We start from the raw sequence: 15,905 nt of genomic DNA, 5'->3' as shown, positions 1-15,905 counted from the left end.
TGTTTTCAAGGTTTATCCAAATTGTAGTATATATTGGTACTTCATTCCTTTTTTACGATTGAATAATATTTTTTTGTATGCACATACCACATTTTGTTAATCCAGTTATCGGTTGGTAGGCATTTGAATTGTTTTCATCTTTTGGTGTTTGTCACTAGTGCTGTTATGGAGATTTGTGTACAAATATTTGTTGGAATATCTGTTTTTATTTCTTTTGGATGTTGTTGGAATTGCTGGATCATATGCTAATTCTATAGGAATTACTTAGGAACTGCCAAACTATTTTCCACACTGGCTGTACCATGTAATAGTCCCACCAGCAACATATGAACATTCTAATTTCTCTACATCCTGTCAATCACTTGTTATTTTCTTTAGAAAAAATTTTTTTAATGTTTATTTTTGAGAGGGAGAGAGAGAGAGAGAGAGAGCGAGCGAGCGTGAGCATGAGCACACAAACAGGGGAGGGGCAGAGAGAGAGGGAGACACAAGATCTGAGGCAGGCTCCATGCTCCAAACTGTCAGCACAGAGTTGGATGTGGGGCTCTAACTCATGAATTACGAGATCATGACCTGAGCCAAGGTCGGAGGCTTAACCGACTGAACCACCCAGGTGCCCCTTTTTCTTTTTTTAAAGTAAGCTCTGTGCCCAACATGAGGCTTAATTTATGATCCTGAGATTAAGGGTTGCATATTCTATTGACTAAACCAGGCCCCAGGTGCCTTTTCCTTCTCCTTTTCCTTTTTGTTTTCCTTTTCCTTTCCTTTCCTTCTTTCATAGCCATTGTAACTAGCGTGAAATGGTATGCCAGTGTAGATTGATTAGCATTTCATAATCACTAATGATACTGAACATCTTTTCATGTGTGTATTGGCCATGTGTATACCTTATTTGGAGGAATGTTTATTCTGGTCTTTTGCACTTTTTTAAACTGGGTTGCTTGTCCTTTTGTTGTTGAGTTGTAAGAGTTCTGTATATATTCTAGGTATTAATTCTCTATCAGATATATGAGTTGCAAGTATTTTCTCCTTTACGGTTGTCTTTTCAACTTCTTGACAATATCGTTTCATGTGTAGAACTTTTTTATTTTGATGAAGTCCACTTTTACCTATTTTTTTCTTTTGTTTGCTCATACTTTTTAAAGTCATTTTGTTTATTTTTATCTCATTTCATTTCATTTGAGAGAGAGAGGAAGAATGCATGCATGTGTCGGGGAGAGGGATTGAGGGAGAGGGAGAATCTTAAACAAGCTCCACATTCAGCATGGACCCTGTGCAGGGCTCGATCCCACAACTCTGGGATTGTGACTTAAGCCAAAATCAAGAGTTGGACACTTAACCAACTCAGCCACCCAGTCGCCCCTGTTTGCTTGTACTTTTGATAGTATGTCTAATAAGAAACATTTAGCTGGGGGCGCCTGGGTGGCTCAGTCAATCAAGTGTCCAACTTCGGCTCAGGTCATGAACTCATGGTTCATCGGTTTGAGCCCCATGTTGGGTGGGCTCTGTGCTGATAGCTCAGAGCCAGGAGCCTGCTTTGGATTCTGTGTTTCCCTCTATCTCTGGCTCATGATGTGTCTCTCTCTGTCTCTCAAAAATAAAAATAAACGTTAAAAAAAAACCACCCAAATTGTTAGCAAATGCAAGGTCGTGATGATTTGCCCCTGTTTTTATTCTGAGAGTGTTACAGTTTTAGCTGTTACATTTAGGTTATTGGTTCATTTTGAGATAAATTTTGTATATAGGGTGAGGGTAGGGTTCCAGCTTTATTCTTTTTTTTTCTCTTTTCTAAAAATTAATTTATTCTTTTACATTCAAGTGTAATAACATGCAGCGCTATATTTAATTTCAGGTGTGCAATATAATGATTGCACAGTTCTGTACATTACCCACTGATCATCACAGTAAGTGTGCTCTTGATCCCCTTTACCTCTTTCACCCATATCCCCTCTGGTAACTGCCAGTTTGTTCTCTATATTTAAAAGGGATTTTTGTTGTTGTTGTTGTTTGTTTGTTTTTTCTTTTTTTGGTGTGTGTGTATCTCTTGTTCATTTGTTTTGTTTCTTAAATTCCACTTATGAGTGAAATCATATGGTATTGTCTTTCCATGACTGACTTATTTCACTTAGCATTATACCCTCTAGATCCATCCATGTGTTAGCAAAAGGCAAGATTTCATTCTTTTTTACGGATGGGTAATATTCTATTGTATGTATGCCACATCTTTTTTATACTTTATTTTTTTATTTTTTAAATTTTATTTTTAAAAATTTACATCCAAATTAGTTAGCAGATAGTGAAACAATGAATTCAGGAGTGGATTCCTTAGTGCCCCGTACCCATTTAGCCCATCCCCCCTCCCACAACCCCTCCCGTAACCTTCAGTTTGTTCTCCATATTTATGAGTCTCTTCTGTTTTGTCCCCCTCCCTGTTTTTATATTATTTTTGTTTCCCTTCCCTTATGTTCATCTGTTTTGTCTCTTACAAAGTCCTCGTAGGAGTGAAGTCATGTGATTTTTGTGTTTCTCTGACTGACTAATTTCACTTAGCATAATACCCTCCAGTTCCATCCAGGTAGTTGCAAATGGCAAGATTTCCTTCTTTCTGATTGCCGAGTAATACTCCATTGTGTGTATATACCACATCTTCTTTATCCATTCATCCATCGATGGACATTGGGCTCTTTCCATACTTTGGCTGTTGTTGATAGTGCTGCTATAAACATTGGGGTGCATGTGTCCCTTCGAAACAGCACACCTGTATCCCTTGGGTAAATGCCTAGTAGTGCAATTGCTGGGTTGTAGGGTAGTTCTGTTTTTAGTTTTTTGAGGAACCTCCATACTGTTTTCCAGAGTGGCTGCACCAGCTTGCATTCCCATATTCTTTTGCATGTGGATGTCCAGTTGTCTCAGCACCGTTTGTTGAAGAGTTTCTTCTTTTGCCATTGAATTAGCTATACATGTTTGGGTTTATTGCTGGATTTTCTTTTCTATTCTATAGATGTTTGGACATATTTCTGGACTTTGAGTTCTATTCCATTGGTCTGTCCTTATGCCAGTACCACACTATTTTGATCACTTTAGTTTTGTAGTAAGGTTTGAAATTGGGAATTGTGAGTCTTCTACCTTTGTTCTTTTCAAGATTATTTTGGCTATTCAGGGCCCTTGGAAATTCCAAATGAATTTGAGGATCAGCTTTTCCATTTCTGCAAAAAAGAGAGTTGAGATTTTAATAGAGATTTCATTGGATCCTTTGATCACTTTGGGGAGTATTGCCGTTTTACAGTATTAAGTCTTTCAACTCATAAACACAGGATTTTTTTTTTCATTTATTAGATCTTTATTTCAGTAATATTTATACTTTTTTGTGTATATGTCTTTCATACACTTGGTTAAATTTATAGCTAAGTATTCTTTTTGATTCTATCATACATAGACTTGTTTTCTTAGTTTCTTTTTTGGGTTGGTCCTCACTAATGCATAGAAATACAGTTGAGTTTTGTTTGATCTTCTTACAACACTGCTAAATTCCTTTATTAGCTTTAATAGTTTTAATGTGGGTTCTTTAGAATGTTTTTTTTCTTTAGAACTTTTTAATGTAAGTCATCTGTGAATAGAGAGAGTTTGTATCTTCCTTTCCAATTTGGATGCCTTTTATTTCTTTTTCGTGCCTAATTATTTTGGGTAGAACTTCCACTACAATATTGGATAGAAGTGGCAAAAGTGGGCATTCCTGTCTTATTCTTAATTTTAGGGGGAAAGCTTTCACTTTTTGCTGTTGAGTATGATATTAGCTGTGGGTTTTCTCACAAATGTCCCTTTCTTAGTTTAAGGAAGTTTCCTTTTATTCCAAGTCTGTATTTTTCACAAAAGGGTGTTGGATTTCGTGAAATGCTTTCTCTGTGTCAATTGAAATGATCATGTGCTGTGTTTCCTTTCGTTTAATAATGTGGTCTAATGCATTGTTTAGTTACATATATTGAACTGCCCTTGCACTCCTGAGATAAATTCTACTGGTTGAGTATAATCCTTTTACTGTGTTGCTGGATTTCATTTGCTGGTATCTCACTGAGGGTTTCTCCATCTGTATTCATAAAGAATATTGGTTTGTAGTTTTCTTGTGATGTCTTTGTCTGGCTTTGTTATCAGGGTGGCGCAGTAGAGTGAGTTAGGAAGTGGTCCCTGCTCTTCTGTTTTTTGGAGGACTTTGAGAAGGATTGCATTAATTCTATTCTATATGTTTGGTAGGATTCAGCAGTAAAGCCTTCTGGTCCTGGACTTTTCTTTGTTGGGAGGTTGCTGACTCAGTCTCTTTACTTGTTATACATATGTTGAAATTTTCTATTCTTCAGTCAATTTGGATAGTTTGTGTGTTTCTAGGAATTTATCTATTTCATCTAGGTTGTCTCATTTGTTGGTGTGCAGTTGTTCATAGTGTTCCCTTATAACCTTTTTTATTTCTGTAAGGTCATTAGTGTTGTCTTCTTTAAATTAGTTTTTAAATAAAGCTTTCATTTTTGTCTTAGATTATTTCGTGATTTGGTATGTTTCTCTAACGCAGTTCAGTTTTTCACACACATTAAAAGATGGAGGAATAGGAAACAGAAGACAAATATCACCTCCAAAAGTAGCTGTGTACTGGCATTACTGTACATCAGTTCAAGGAGAGTTAGAGTTAGGTTCATTATACTCCCAGACCACATCCCAGGTATACCAGTTAGAGAAACATTTGAGTGAAAGATTATTAACAAAAAAATGTACCACACACCTAATCCTAATTTTGTATGGTGCTATTACTAGTTTGTATTTTTCTGAATCTGGTGGTAAGACTTTTTTGATTCAATTTTATATTATTGAATCTTCCTCATGCTTGGTTTTAGTGGCATTTCCAAACAGAAAGTTTATTCTTTTAAACATTTTTCTGCATAAATATGCCTGTCTTATGTTTATACCCAAGAAAGAAGGGTCTACAATCTTTATAATTTAACTGAATATCTCATAATTTGCAGGCTGTTATTAGCATCCATGTGAATGTATCAATGTGTAAGTTAATCTGAAAATGTAAAAAAGGCAAAATTTTTAGGTGGGGTTTGGAGAGAGGTAAACTTTTCCTGGCTAGTTAGTGGGTGACTGTATGAAATAACTTTCAACCTGAAACATTGCTTCAGATTGGACAAGGTATTAATGGTGGCAATAAAAGGTGTTTTGCTCATGTAGATACAGTATTTTTTTACTCGATCTCTATGGAATTATAGTGCATCCTGAGTGTGAATGAGAACTATGTATGCTGTTTCGTCAAGAAAGATGTCAACAGGGGCGCTTGGGTGGCTCAGTCGGTTCAGCGTCCAACTTCAGCTCAGGTCATGATCTCACGGTCCGTGAGTTCTAGCCCCGTGTCGGGCTCTGTGCTGACAGCTCAGAGCCTGGAGCCTGCTTCAGATTCTAGGTCTCCTCTCTCTGCCCCTCCCCCGCTCATGCTCTGTCTCTTGGTGTCTCAAAAATAAAATAAAAGAAAAGAAAGATGTCAACAGACAGTTACCTTAAGACTCATTAGGAAGCCAGGATGTGACAGTGCCTAACATTGAATGGGTATTTAATAAAATGTTTGATTAAGTGGATGAATCAACGAAACAAACGTAACTATAAAACTGCTTGAGTAGTTGTCTGAAATAGGACAGAGGCTGAGATCAATTAAACCAACATTAGCTCTTTTAAACTAGCCACATTTTGAAGTGTAGGGAGTAAAAGTGTTGTGAGCGCCCAGGAACAGAATTGTTCCTCTGTTTGGAGAGATGGCTATTGAAAATTATGAAAAAGAAAAGCTTGTGTTATTCTTATTACAGAAGTAGTTCAGATACCTTAAAGAAAATTTAGAAAATATAAGTAAATGTAAAATTGAAATAAATCATCTCTTATCCTAAAATAACTTCATTTCACCTATATATATATATGGCTTTGTAACCTGATATATTCACTTAACTGGAAGTTCAACATATGTAACTTTCTGTTAAAATATTGGAGATTAGGAATCCTGCCAGAAAGTTTCCTGTGTGATTAATACAGTCTTAAATGACTAACTGGATGTAGTAACTAGCCTTTTCTGTATAATAATATTGAATTGTTTATAACACTTGCCTAAAATAAACATTATTATTCTTATTTTTTAAAATGTATTTATTTTAAGAGAGAGAGAAAGGGGCAAAGAGAGAGAGAGAGAGAGAGAGAGAGAGAGAGAGAATCCCAAGTAGTTTCTCTACTGCTGATGCAGAACCTGACACAGGGCTTGAATTGATGAACCATGAAGATCATGACCTGAGCCAGAATCAAGTGTCAGAGGCTTAATTGTCTGAGCCACCCAAGTGACCCTAAAATAAACATTATTAATGAATATTAATAAAAATATAGTATGTACATATGATCAAATCAAAATGTTTGGTATTTTAAATTTTTTAGTAGTTTAATCAACTACATATCTCCACCCTTTTAAAGTTTTGTTTTATAGGGGTGCCTGGGTGGCTCAGTTGGTTAAGTGTCTGACTCTTGATTTCAGTTCAGGTCATGATCTCAAGGTTTATGAGTTTGAGCCCCACATCGGGCTCCATGCTGACAGCTCAGAGCCTGGAGCCTGCTTCGGATTCTGTGTCTCCCTAGCTGTCTGCCCCTCCCCTGTTCATGCTCTGTCTCTCTCTCAAAAATAAATAAACGTTAAAAATTTTTTAAAAATTTTCTTTCATAAATAATACGCTGTAACCTGAAACAGTACTGTAGTGTTTTCTAGCTTTTGAGAATAGGTTAAAAACGAAGAATGGAAATGTCCTCGTTAGAGAGAAGATGTATTTATATCTAAAATTCTATCTATAATGGACAACATTGACAATAAAATTAAGATAAAAACAAAAAACACAAATAGATGTTGATTGTGAAATAAAAGTTTATATGTCAGGAATTTGGGGGAGAGTATAGAGTTGAAATTCAGGGATATGAAGTGTGGAAGGTAGTTTTGTTATCAAGGAGATAAAAAGTAAGAGAAGGAGGCCTCCTTTGTAATTAATCTGAGGCACTTCTTCGAAGATTTATCACTATACAATTTGGTCACTGACAGAACACTCTGCAGTTGAGTCACTGGCAGAACAAATAGCTAGGTTTGCTACCAGGAGAAGGAAATCTGCTAATACTATTAGGAGTTGTAGGCAGTGCAAAATTCAGAGACTTCCAGGTTAGAAGATGGACATGAAAGCTCCTGAGCAGAGTTGTTAATCCCAAGGTAGAAGCTCTTTGTAGTCGGCCCCACTTAGGTGTAGGCAGCCCTGGGTCCCTTGGTGTTAACTGAAGCCAGAAGGATCCCAGGTCTGCGGATGCATCCTGTTGCCAAGAGAGGCAGAACCAGATACTAGGATCACTTTGCAAGATGAGATATTTGGAATTATTTAAATGATGTGAGATGGTTTCATGGGCTGGGGGAAGCTATTTAAGGTTTATAGGAAGAAAATAAAATAATCTTTAGTGAAGTGCTGTTATGTGGCTTGATACTTTCATATATATTCTGATTCAGTCTTTTTGGGTTAGGCTTTGGGGGAGTCTGATTTTTTATTAAGCACACCAGCTGATTTCTTGAATGTGGTTCTTGAACCACAGATTGAGTTACACAGGCAGGACTCCTGACTCTTGGTTGGGACTTGTAAATTTTGATTCCTGTTGTCTGAGCTTCCTGGTCATTCCCTCATTCTTCTGAGGCCTCAGATGGCTCTCCAAGATAATATATGAGAACAGAGGTCAGAACAGTAATGTCATTGTAACTATTTTCAGAACTCTTCAATTACATAAATGTTACCTCAAAATTTAAAAATTTTCCACTGGACACTAATATTAAAAATTTATAAAATTTTATTAAAATATTATATTTCTATTAAAAATAGTTACTATTAATTGATGACCAACTGATTGAGACCTATTAACTTCTTTTACATAGCAATTTTCATTTAATGAAGTTACATTAGTAACTACAGAACAATTTAGTATTCATTATTGTTTCCATGTCCCTTTATAGAATGAAGTCCTCTATTATTCTATATTTATACAAAGCTTTTTTTCCATCATAAAAATGCTTCATTATATAGAAAACTTTAGGCTATATAGAGGTGACCAAAGTAAGTATCTAAAATTTGACATCCCAAAATAACCATTGACAGAAATGATTTTATACCATTGTACAAATGTTGCAGCATCTATTAGGTTGTTTTTGCCTAAATATGTTATTCTTTCCTAAGGTATTTAACTTAAAAAAATTGAGAAAAGAAATTTTTTTTTTACTTAAAGTTTATTCATTTATTTTGAGAGAGTGAGCACATGTACACACAAGTGGGGGAGGGGTAGAGAGAGAAGCGAGGTGAGAGAGAGAATCCCAAGTAGGCTCTACACTGCCAGCGTGGAGCTCAACATGGGGCTCAACGTGGGGCTCGAACCCACAAACTATGAGATCATGACCTGAGCCAAAGTCAGATGCTTAACTGACTGAGCCACCCAGGCACCCTGAGGAAAGAAATTTTTAATAAATTTTAACTAAAATATGTGTGACATCCTTGAAATCCGTAAAGAACTGGCATCAAGTGATTTAGCTTTCTCTGGGATGTGAATATCAGGGCTAGTTTTAATAGCAAACACTCATTAAACAATTTCTTTTTATAGTTTTATACCTTTATTTGACAATCAGCAGTTAGTTCTCATCCACATTAACAGTCTGTAGATTTTTGAAAGTGGTGACAGGTACATAGGTAACCAGTGTATAGAGCCTGTTTGGTGTATCTTCATCCTCGTTATGTTTTCTGGACAACTGCACACGGATATGGTATGGAATATTCCTTATTCCTTTGGCCCAAACAGCTTTGTTGAGCCTGGTGTCAATGCGCACATCTGGGGTTCCCATCTCCTTCATAGCAAATTTCCGGATCTCTTTGAGTGCCTGAGGAGCATGCTTCTTGAAACCCACTCCATGGATGCGCTTGTGAATGTTGATGGTGTATTCTCTGGTCGCTACTCGTTGATGGAGAATGACACTTCTTCTCTCCACCCTTCTTTGCGGGAGCCATTCTGCTGGGCCTGGGTTGGAAAGGAAGCTCATTAAACTATTTCTCTTTCTTTTTTTTTTTTTTTTTAATTTTTAATGTTTATTTCTGAGACAGAGAGAGACAGAGCATGAGCGGGGGAGGGCAGAGAGAGAGGGAGACACAGAATCCGAAGCAGGCTCCAGGCTCTGAGTTGTCAGCACAGAGCCCGACGCGGGGCTCGAACTCACAAACTGTGAGATCATGACTTGAGCTGAAGTCAGTCGCTCAACTGACTGAGCCACCCAGGCACCCCTCATTGAACTATTTCTTAATGGCAAAAGTAATAAGTACCACCTGTTAGCCAAAAGAAGTGTGTCTATTTGGAACTCTAAAAATCACCAAATAACTGGTAGTAGTAACTAACACTAGCTGGTGAGTGGTAAGTTTGTAAAATTCTTTTCATCTTAAAATAAGTCACCATTTAAGCATGGGGAATATGTAGAGTGTCTTCTGTATAAAACTGGGATACACTGTATACAGTATATTCTGGGGATAAAGTGATGGTTACTGGGGATAAAGGGATGGTTTTAGGAAGGAGGAGCAAATTGCATGTAGACTTATGAGGATTTAAAAAATTTTTCTCACTTTCAAAATGAGATTAGGCCAGTTGAGTTTGTGTTTGTTTAATACTTTAGGATACAGTTGGCTTTTTAAGGAAATACATGTTTTTGTATGTGTTATTCCACTTAATGCTAAGCCACCCTGTGTAAGGTGCTTAGTGTTTTATACTTATTTTTATAGATGAAAAAACTGAAACTCAAAGTTTTTTATCCAGGTCACAAACTCAGATATTTTTGGCTTTGTTTCCATTTCTTTCGCTCACGTTTACCATTCTCTGATTTCCAAAGTTCTTCTTTTTTAAAAAATATTTATTTATTTTTGAGAGGCAGAGACACAGAGCTTGAGCAGGGGAGGGGCAGAGAGAGAGGGAGACACAGAATCCAAAGCAGGCTCCAGGCTCCGAGCTGTCAGCACAGAGCCTGATGCTGGGCCTGAACTCTTGAACTGTGAGATCGTGACCTGAGCTGAGGTCAGATGCTTAACTGACTGAGCCACCCAGGCACCCGTCCAAAGTTCTTTTTAACTCAAATTCTGTGGTTTTACATAACTGGGGAGGATAGTGTAATGGATTCCCATTTACCTGTCCCAGGACTACAAAATTATTAGTCCATTGCCAGTTTGTTTCACCTGTATCCCCTTGTGTCTGCCCTCCCATATTATTTTTACCTCCATATTATTATGATTTTAAAGTTTATTTATTTTAAGAGAAAGGGGGGAGGGGCTAAGAGGGAGAGAGAATCGCAAGCAGGCTCTGTGCTGTCAGTGTGGAGCCTGATGTGGGCTCAACCCCACAAACTAATGACATCATGACCTGAGCCAAAATCAAGAGTTGGACACTTGACTGACTGAGCCACCCAGGCGCTTCTACCCCCCATATTATTTTGACACAGATCCTAGAATATCATTTTATCTGTAAACATTTCAGTATATAGCTCTAAAAGAAACTAATTCTTAAAAGTTTAAAACATAACTGTACTAATATCATTACTGTAAAAAAGTCGTTATTTCATATCCAATTAATGCTTACATTTTCCTGATTATTAGAATTTCTTTTTTTTTTTTTTTTTACATTTATTTTCGAGAGACAGAGCACAAGGGGCGGGGGCGGGGGGCAGAGACAGAGAAGGAGACACAGAATCCGAAGCAGGCTCCAGGCTCTAAGCAGGCTGTCAGCACAGAGCCCAACGCAGGGGCTCAAACCCACGAATTATGAGATCATGACCTGAGCTGAAGTTGGACACTTAACTGACTGAGCCACCCAGGCGCCCAGTCACAATTTTTTTTTTAAACTGTTTTTAAGTTGCGATTCAAATAAGGCTTATATGTTGCAAGTGGTTAATATGTCTCATAAGTATTTAAAAAATATATTATTATTATTAAAAAAATATTTCTTTAGAGCAGTTTTAGGATCACAGCAAAATTGAATAGAAGAGGTAGAGATTTACCATATTTGATGTCTGTTTGTTCAGCCACCATTTGTTGAAAAGACTCTTCTTAATTTTATTGACTCCTTTCTTTTGTCGAAGATCAGATGACTATATTTCCGGGTGTCTATTTTTGGGCTCTCTATTCTGATCCATTGCTGTATTTGTTTTTTAGCCAATATCATTCTGTCTTGACTACTGTAGCTTTATCGTAAGTCTTAATGTTGGGTAGCAGCAGTTGTCCTCCAACTTTGTTCTCCTTCAATATTATGTTGGCTTTTCTTGGTCTTTTGCCTCTCCATGAAATAAATATTCAGAATGAGTTTGTTGATACCCACAAAATAACTTGCTGGGCTTTTGATTGGGATGCATTGAATCTGTAGATTAAATTGGGAAGAACTGACATCTTGTTAATGTTGAGTCTTCCTATCCATGAACATGGAATATGTTTCCATTCATTTATTTAGTTCTATGGTTTCATTTATCAGAATTTGTAGTTTATTTCATGTAGGTTTTATACAGTTTTGTTAGTTTCATACCCAAGTATTTCATCTTTTTTTTTTTTTTTTGGTATTAATATAAATGTTACTGTGTTTTCATTTCAAATTCCACTTGTTCATTGCTGGTATATAGAAAAGCAGTTGACTTTTGTATTTTAACCTGTGTTCTGCAACCTTGCTATACTTGCTCATTTATTTCAGGAGTTGTTACTGATTCTTGTGGATTTTTTTACATAGATGATCATGTCATTTGCTTAGATGGACAGTTTTTATTCTTTTTTTTTCCCCGATCTGTATACCTTTTCTTTTCTTGTCTTTTCCAGTTTAATGTCAAAGAGCTGGGGTACCTGGGTGGCTCAGTCGGTTGAGCGTTGAACTTTGGCTTAGGTCATGATCATATAGTTCATGACTTCGAGTCCCATGTTAGATTCTGTGCTGATAGTGTGGAGTCTGCTTCCAATTTTCTGTCTCCTTCCCTCTCTGCCCCTCCCATGCTTGGACTCTCTCTCTCAGAAATAAATAAATGTTAAAAAAAAAAAAAAAAGAAAGAAAAGCTGTGATGAAGAGACTTTTTGCCTCCTTCCTGATGTTATGTCTTTTCAAATCTACACATTCCCTTTCCATCTCACTCTGTTTTTTCTTTTTTTTTTCCTTGCAATTTTGTTTTGTTGTTGAAGAGACTGGGTCTTTTCTTTTTTAGAGATTCTTGCAGGCTGGATCTTTGTAACTCCATCTCTGGGATGGTGTTCAACATGTTCTTCTGTCACATTTATTTTATAAAAATTGTTAATTAGATCTAGAGCAGCATTGTCTAGTATAAATTAAAAGAAAGCCATAAATTTGAGCCACATATTGGTAATTTGAATTCTTTCTGGTATCCACTTTAAAAACCTAAAACAGGAGAAATTGGCTATTTATTTATTTATTTATTTATTTATTTATTTATTTTAATGTTTTTATTTATGTTTGAGACAGAGAGAGACAGTGTGAGCGGGGAGGGGCAGAGAGAGAGGGAGACAACAGAATCCAAAGTAGGTGCCAGGCTTTCAGCTGTCAGCACAGAGCCCAACGCGGGGCTCGAACTCACAGATTATGAGATCATGACCCGAGCTGAAGTCAGACGCTTAACTGACTGAGCCAGCCAGGCGCCCCGAGAAATTGGTTTTAATATATTTTATCCCACTTACTATATCCAAAATATTATTTCAACATGAAGCCAGCATAACTATTGATGTATTTTACATTTTTTGTACTAAATCTTAGAAATCTGGTGTATATTTTACACTTATATCACATCTCAATTAGAATTAGCTACAATTGCAAGTGCCTAGTAGCCACATGGAGCTAGTGACTCCTGTAGTGAACAACACAGATTTAGGGACTAGATCAGACTTAGGGTTTTTGTTTTTGTTTTTGTCAGACAGTAGGGAATTGCCTGATTGTCTCTCTTTGGTGATACCGGTAGCCATTCGTGATCACTGTTTAGATCTAATAATTTATTAGGACTTGTGAAGTGGTGACAGTTTTTAATCATTCTACCCTCATTTATTATCCATAATATTTCTCTAAGAGGATATTTCCTGTCCTCAATTAATCTAGTTACTTGAAGGAACAGTTCATTTAGAAAAAGTGGGATAAGTAATGCTTGATCCTTTTCCTTTATTTACCAGTTATCAAAATAATGAATTGGTTCCTTAGCATTAGGATAAAAGATACCTTTGGATACAGGTGACCAGCAAAAAAAAATTTTTCAAGTGTCATTGTGAACTCATAGACTTAAAAGATACTCAGTTTGTCCCATCTTTAGTCAGTTGGAGTCTCTTTAAGCTAACTCTTGAGTCCTCTAGACATGGCCCTAATAGTCTTTGATAACTTTCCTGCATTGTGGTATATTAGTCTGTATTATCTAGAAAAACATAACCAAAAGGATATATGCATATATATAGAAAGAGATTTATTATAATAAATTCGCTTATGAATTTTAGAGGCTCACAAGTTTCAAGATCTGTGCTTAGCATCTGGAGGCCCAGGAGAGCTAGTGGTGTATGTAGTTCTGGTCCAGCTCAAGACTCAGGAAGAGCCAGTGTTGTTTTTTGGTTTTAGTCTGAAGGAAGGAAGAAAACCAGTGTACCAGCCTGAAGTCTGTCAGGCAGGACGAATTCCATCTTACTTGTGAGGGTGTCAGCTTTTTTGTTCATTCTGGCCTTCAAATGATTGGATAGGGCTCCCCACATCAGGGAGGGCAATTTGCTTTACTTAGTCTACAATTTCAAATGTTAATCTCATTCAGAAACATCCTGACAGACAAACCCAGAATAGTGTTTGAACAAATGTCTGGGCATCCTGGCAGTCAAGGAGTCATATAAAATTAACCATCATATCTGGGATAAGATGTTCCAGGCTCATTTTACATTTCCTGCCCCAGATGTAGAATCTGCCATTTTTCCAAAGAACCTCAGTCTTTACTGTCTTAAAGTCAAAGTGTCAAAGTCTTATAAATAATGCTGGCAATTAATAAATGAACTCTGGTGATTCTTTTGATGATGAAAACACATTAAGATTCATAAATTTAAAAGCTTTATGTTAAAAGGCTTTGTTTTAGGATTTTTATCAAGGTGTAATTTTTTTGGGCACCTGGGTGGCTCAATCTGTTGGGTGTCTGACTTGATTTCAGTTCATGTCATGATCCCAGGGTTGTGGGATCAAGCCCTGTGTCTGGCTCCACGCTGAGCTTGGAACCTGCTTGGGATTTTCTGTCCCTCTCCCTCTGTCCCTCTTCCCTGCTCATGCTCATTCTCTCTCACAAAATAAATAAATAAACATTAAAAAAAAGTTGTAATTTCTTAAGCATCATTTGTCTTATATATTTCTTTTTTTGTATTTCTTTTCTTTTGGGAAAGAGGTCTTGGTATCTGCTCTGTCTCTCCTATGTTGATCTTTTTCTTTCTTTTTTTCTTTCTCTCTCTCTCTCTCCCTTTTTGTGAGCTATACACCCAATGTAGGGCTTAAACTTATGACCCTGAGATCAAGAGTTGCATTCTCTGCTGACTGAGCCAGACAGGTACCCCCTATGTTGATCTTTTTTAAGTTTCTGATAGAACACTCAAGAAAAGCATAGAATGAAAGCTGATAGTCTAGAGCTATACCTAGTAAAATGTATACAAGTGATTGGTAAGTATCTTTAAGCATGAATCTAAATAATTCTACCTCTTAGTATATTATAATAACCTAGAATTATAGACATAATTGAGTTTACTCTCTTCATTTTATAGAAAAGGAAACTGAAGCCTAGATCTGTGGAAATGTTAGTACTTTAACCTGGATCACTTGCTTCTTAGAGTAGGTACTGTGCTGAGTAGGACAGCTTCACAGCTCAGAGACAGACCAGCGTGGCCAAGAATCTTGGCATTGCCCTTTACTGGCTATATGAACTTGAGGAAACTCTGGTGTTCTTGTTTGTTTGTAAGCTAAAAATAATAGTGACTGTGTCATAGGATTGCTATGACAGTTAACCAAGAATAACATTTTAAGGAACCCAGTACTGTGCCTGTCACATTGTAGGTACACTAAATTCTGGCTGTTCCTCTACTCCCATTTTGTAGTTCTTTCTGCCTTATTACCTCCTTTTTGAATTAAACATCAAGTATATCTAAAGTAGCTGAAAACAGTGTTTTTGTTGTATTTTTTTACAGTGTTTGTAGTTTGTTTAATAGATTTTTTTCTTTAGTAGAATAAAAAAAGTTTATTCTGGCCTTCTGAATTTTTCTGGATGACAGTTACTGAAGTTCATGTTGAGAAGATTTTACTTTTCATTTTGAAGTACTTATTATCCAAAACAACTTTTGTTGTTATACCCCCATTTATCATAATTATTGAATATTAAACACAAATGTTTTAAATAATACTTTGTGTCATTCAGGTAGAAGGTGATCATGTTCATGCTTGTATTCTGCTGCAGCAAACAGGACAGTTCAGAATGACTATAATTAATAGGTGTTTAAGAGTTGCTTTGATGTCCTTAGATGAAAGCTTTGCTACCATTACCAAATGCTAGTATTTTAAATTATCACTCTCCTTTTTAACATGAACTATTGATGGGGTGCCGGGCTGGCTGGGTCAGTGGAGCATGTGACTCTTGATCTTGGGGTTGTGAGTTCCAGCCCCACGTTGGGTGTAGAGATTACTTACAAATAAAATCTTTAAGGGACGCCTGGGTGGCTCAATTGGTTAAGTATTTGAATCTTGATTTTGAGGTCATGATCTTATGGTTCATGAGTTCAAGCTCTATGTAGGGCTTTGTGCTGGCAGCCTGGAGC

General features: G+C 36.7%; 1 protein-coding gene and 1 pseudogene across 4 annotated transcripts in view; one reads left to right on the top strand and one right to left on the bottom strand.

Moving 5' to 3' along the window:
* The window catches only part of MEMO1 (mediator of cell motility 1), a 128,641-nt gene that overhangs the window by 27,547 nt on the left and 85,189 nt on the right, over window positions 1-15,905 (top strand). The window lies entirely within an intron of this gene.
* Window positions 8,679-9,101, bottom strand: LOC132687267 (large ribosomal subunit protein eL31 pseudogene; annotated as a pseudogene).

This window comes from Panthera onca, chromosome A3 (assembly GCF_046562875.1).
Source record: "Panthera onca isolate mPanOnc1 chromosome A3, mPanOnc1 haplotype 2, whole genome shotgun sequence".
NCBI classification, from domain to species: Eukaryota; Metazoa; Chordata; class Mammalia; order Carnivora; family Felidae; genus Panthera; species Panthera onca.
This window is presented reverse-complemented; position numbering and strand designations above follow the sequence as displayed.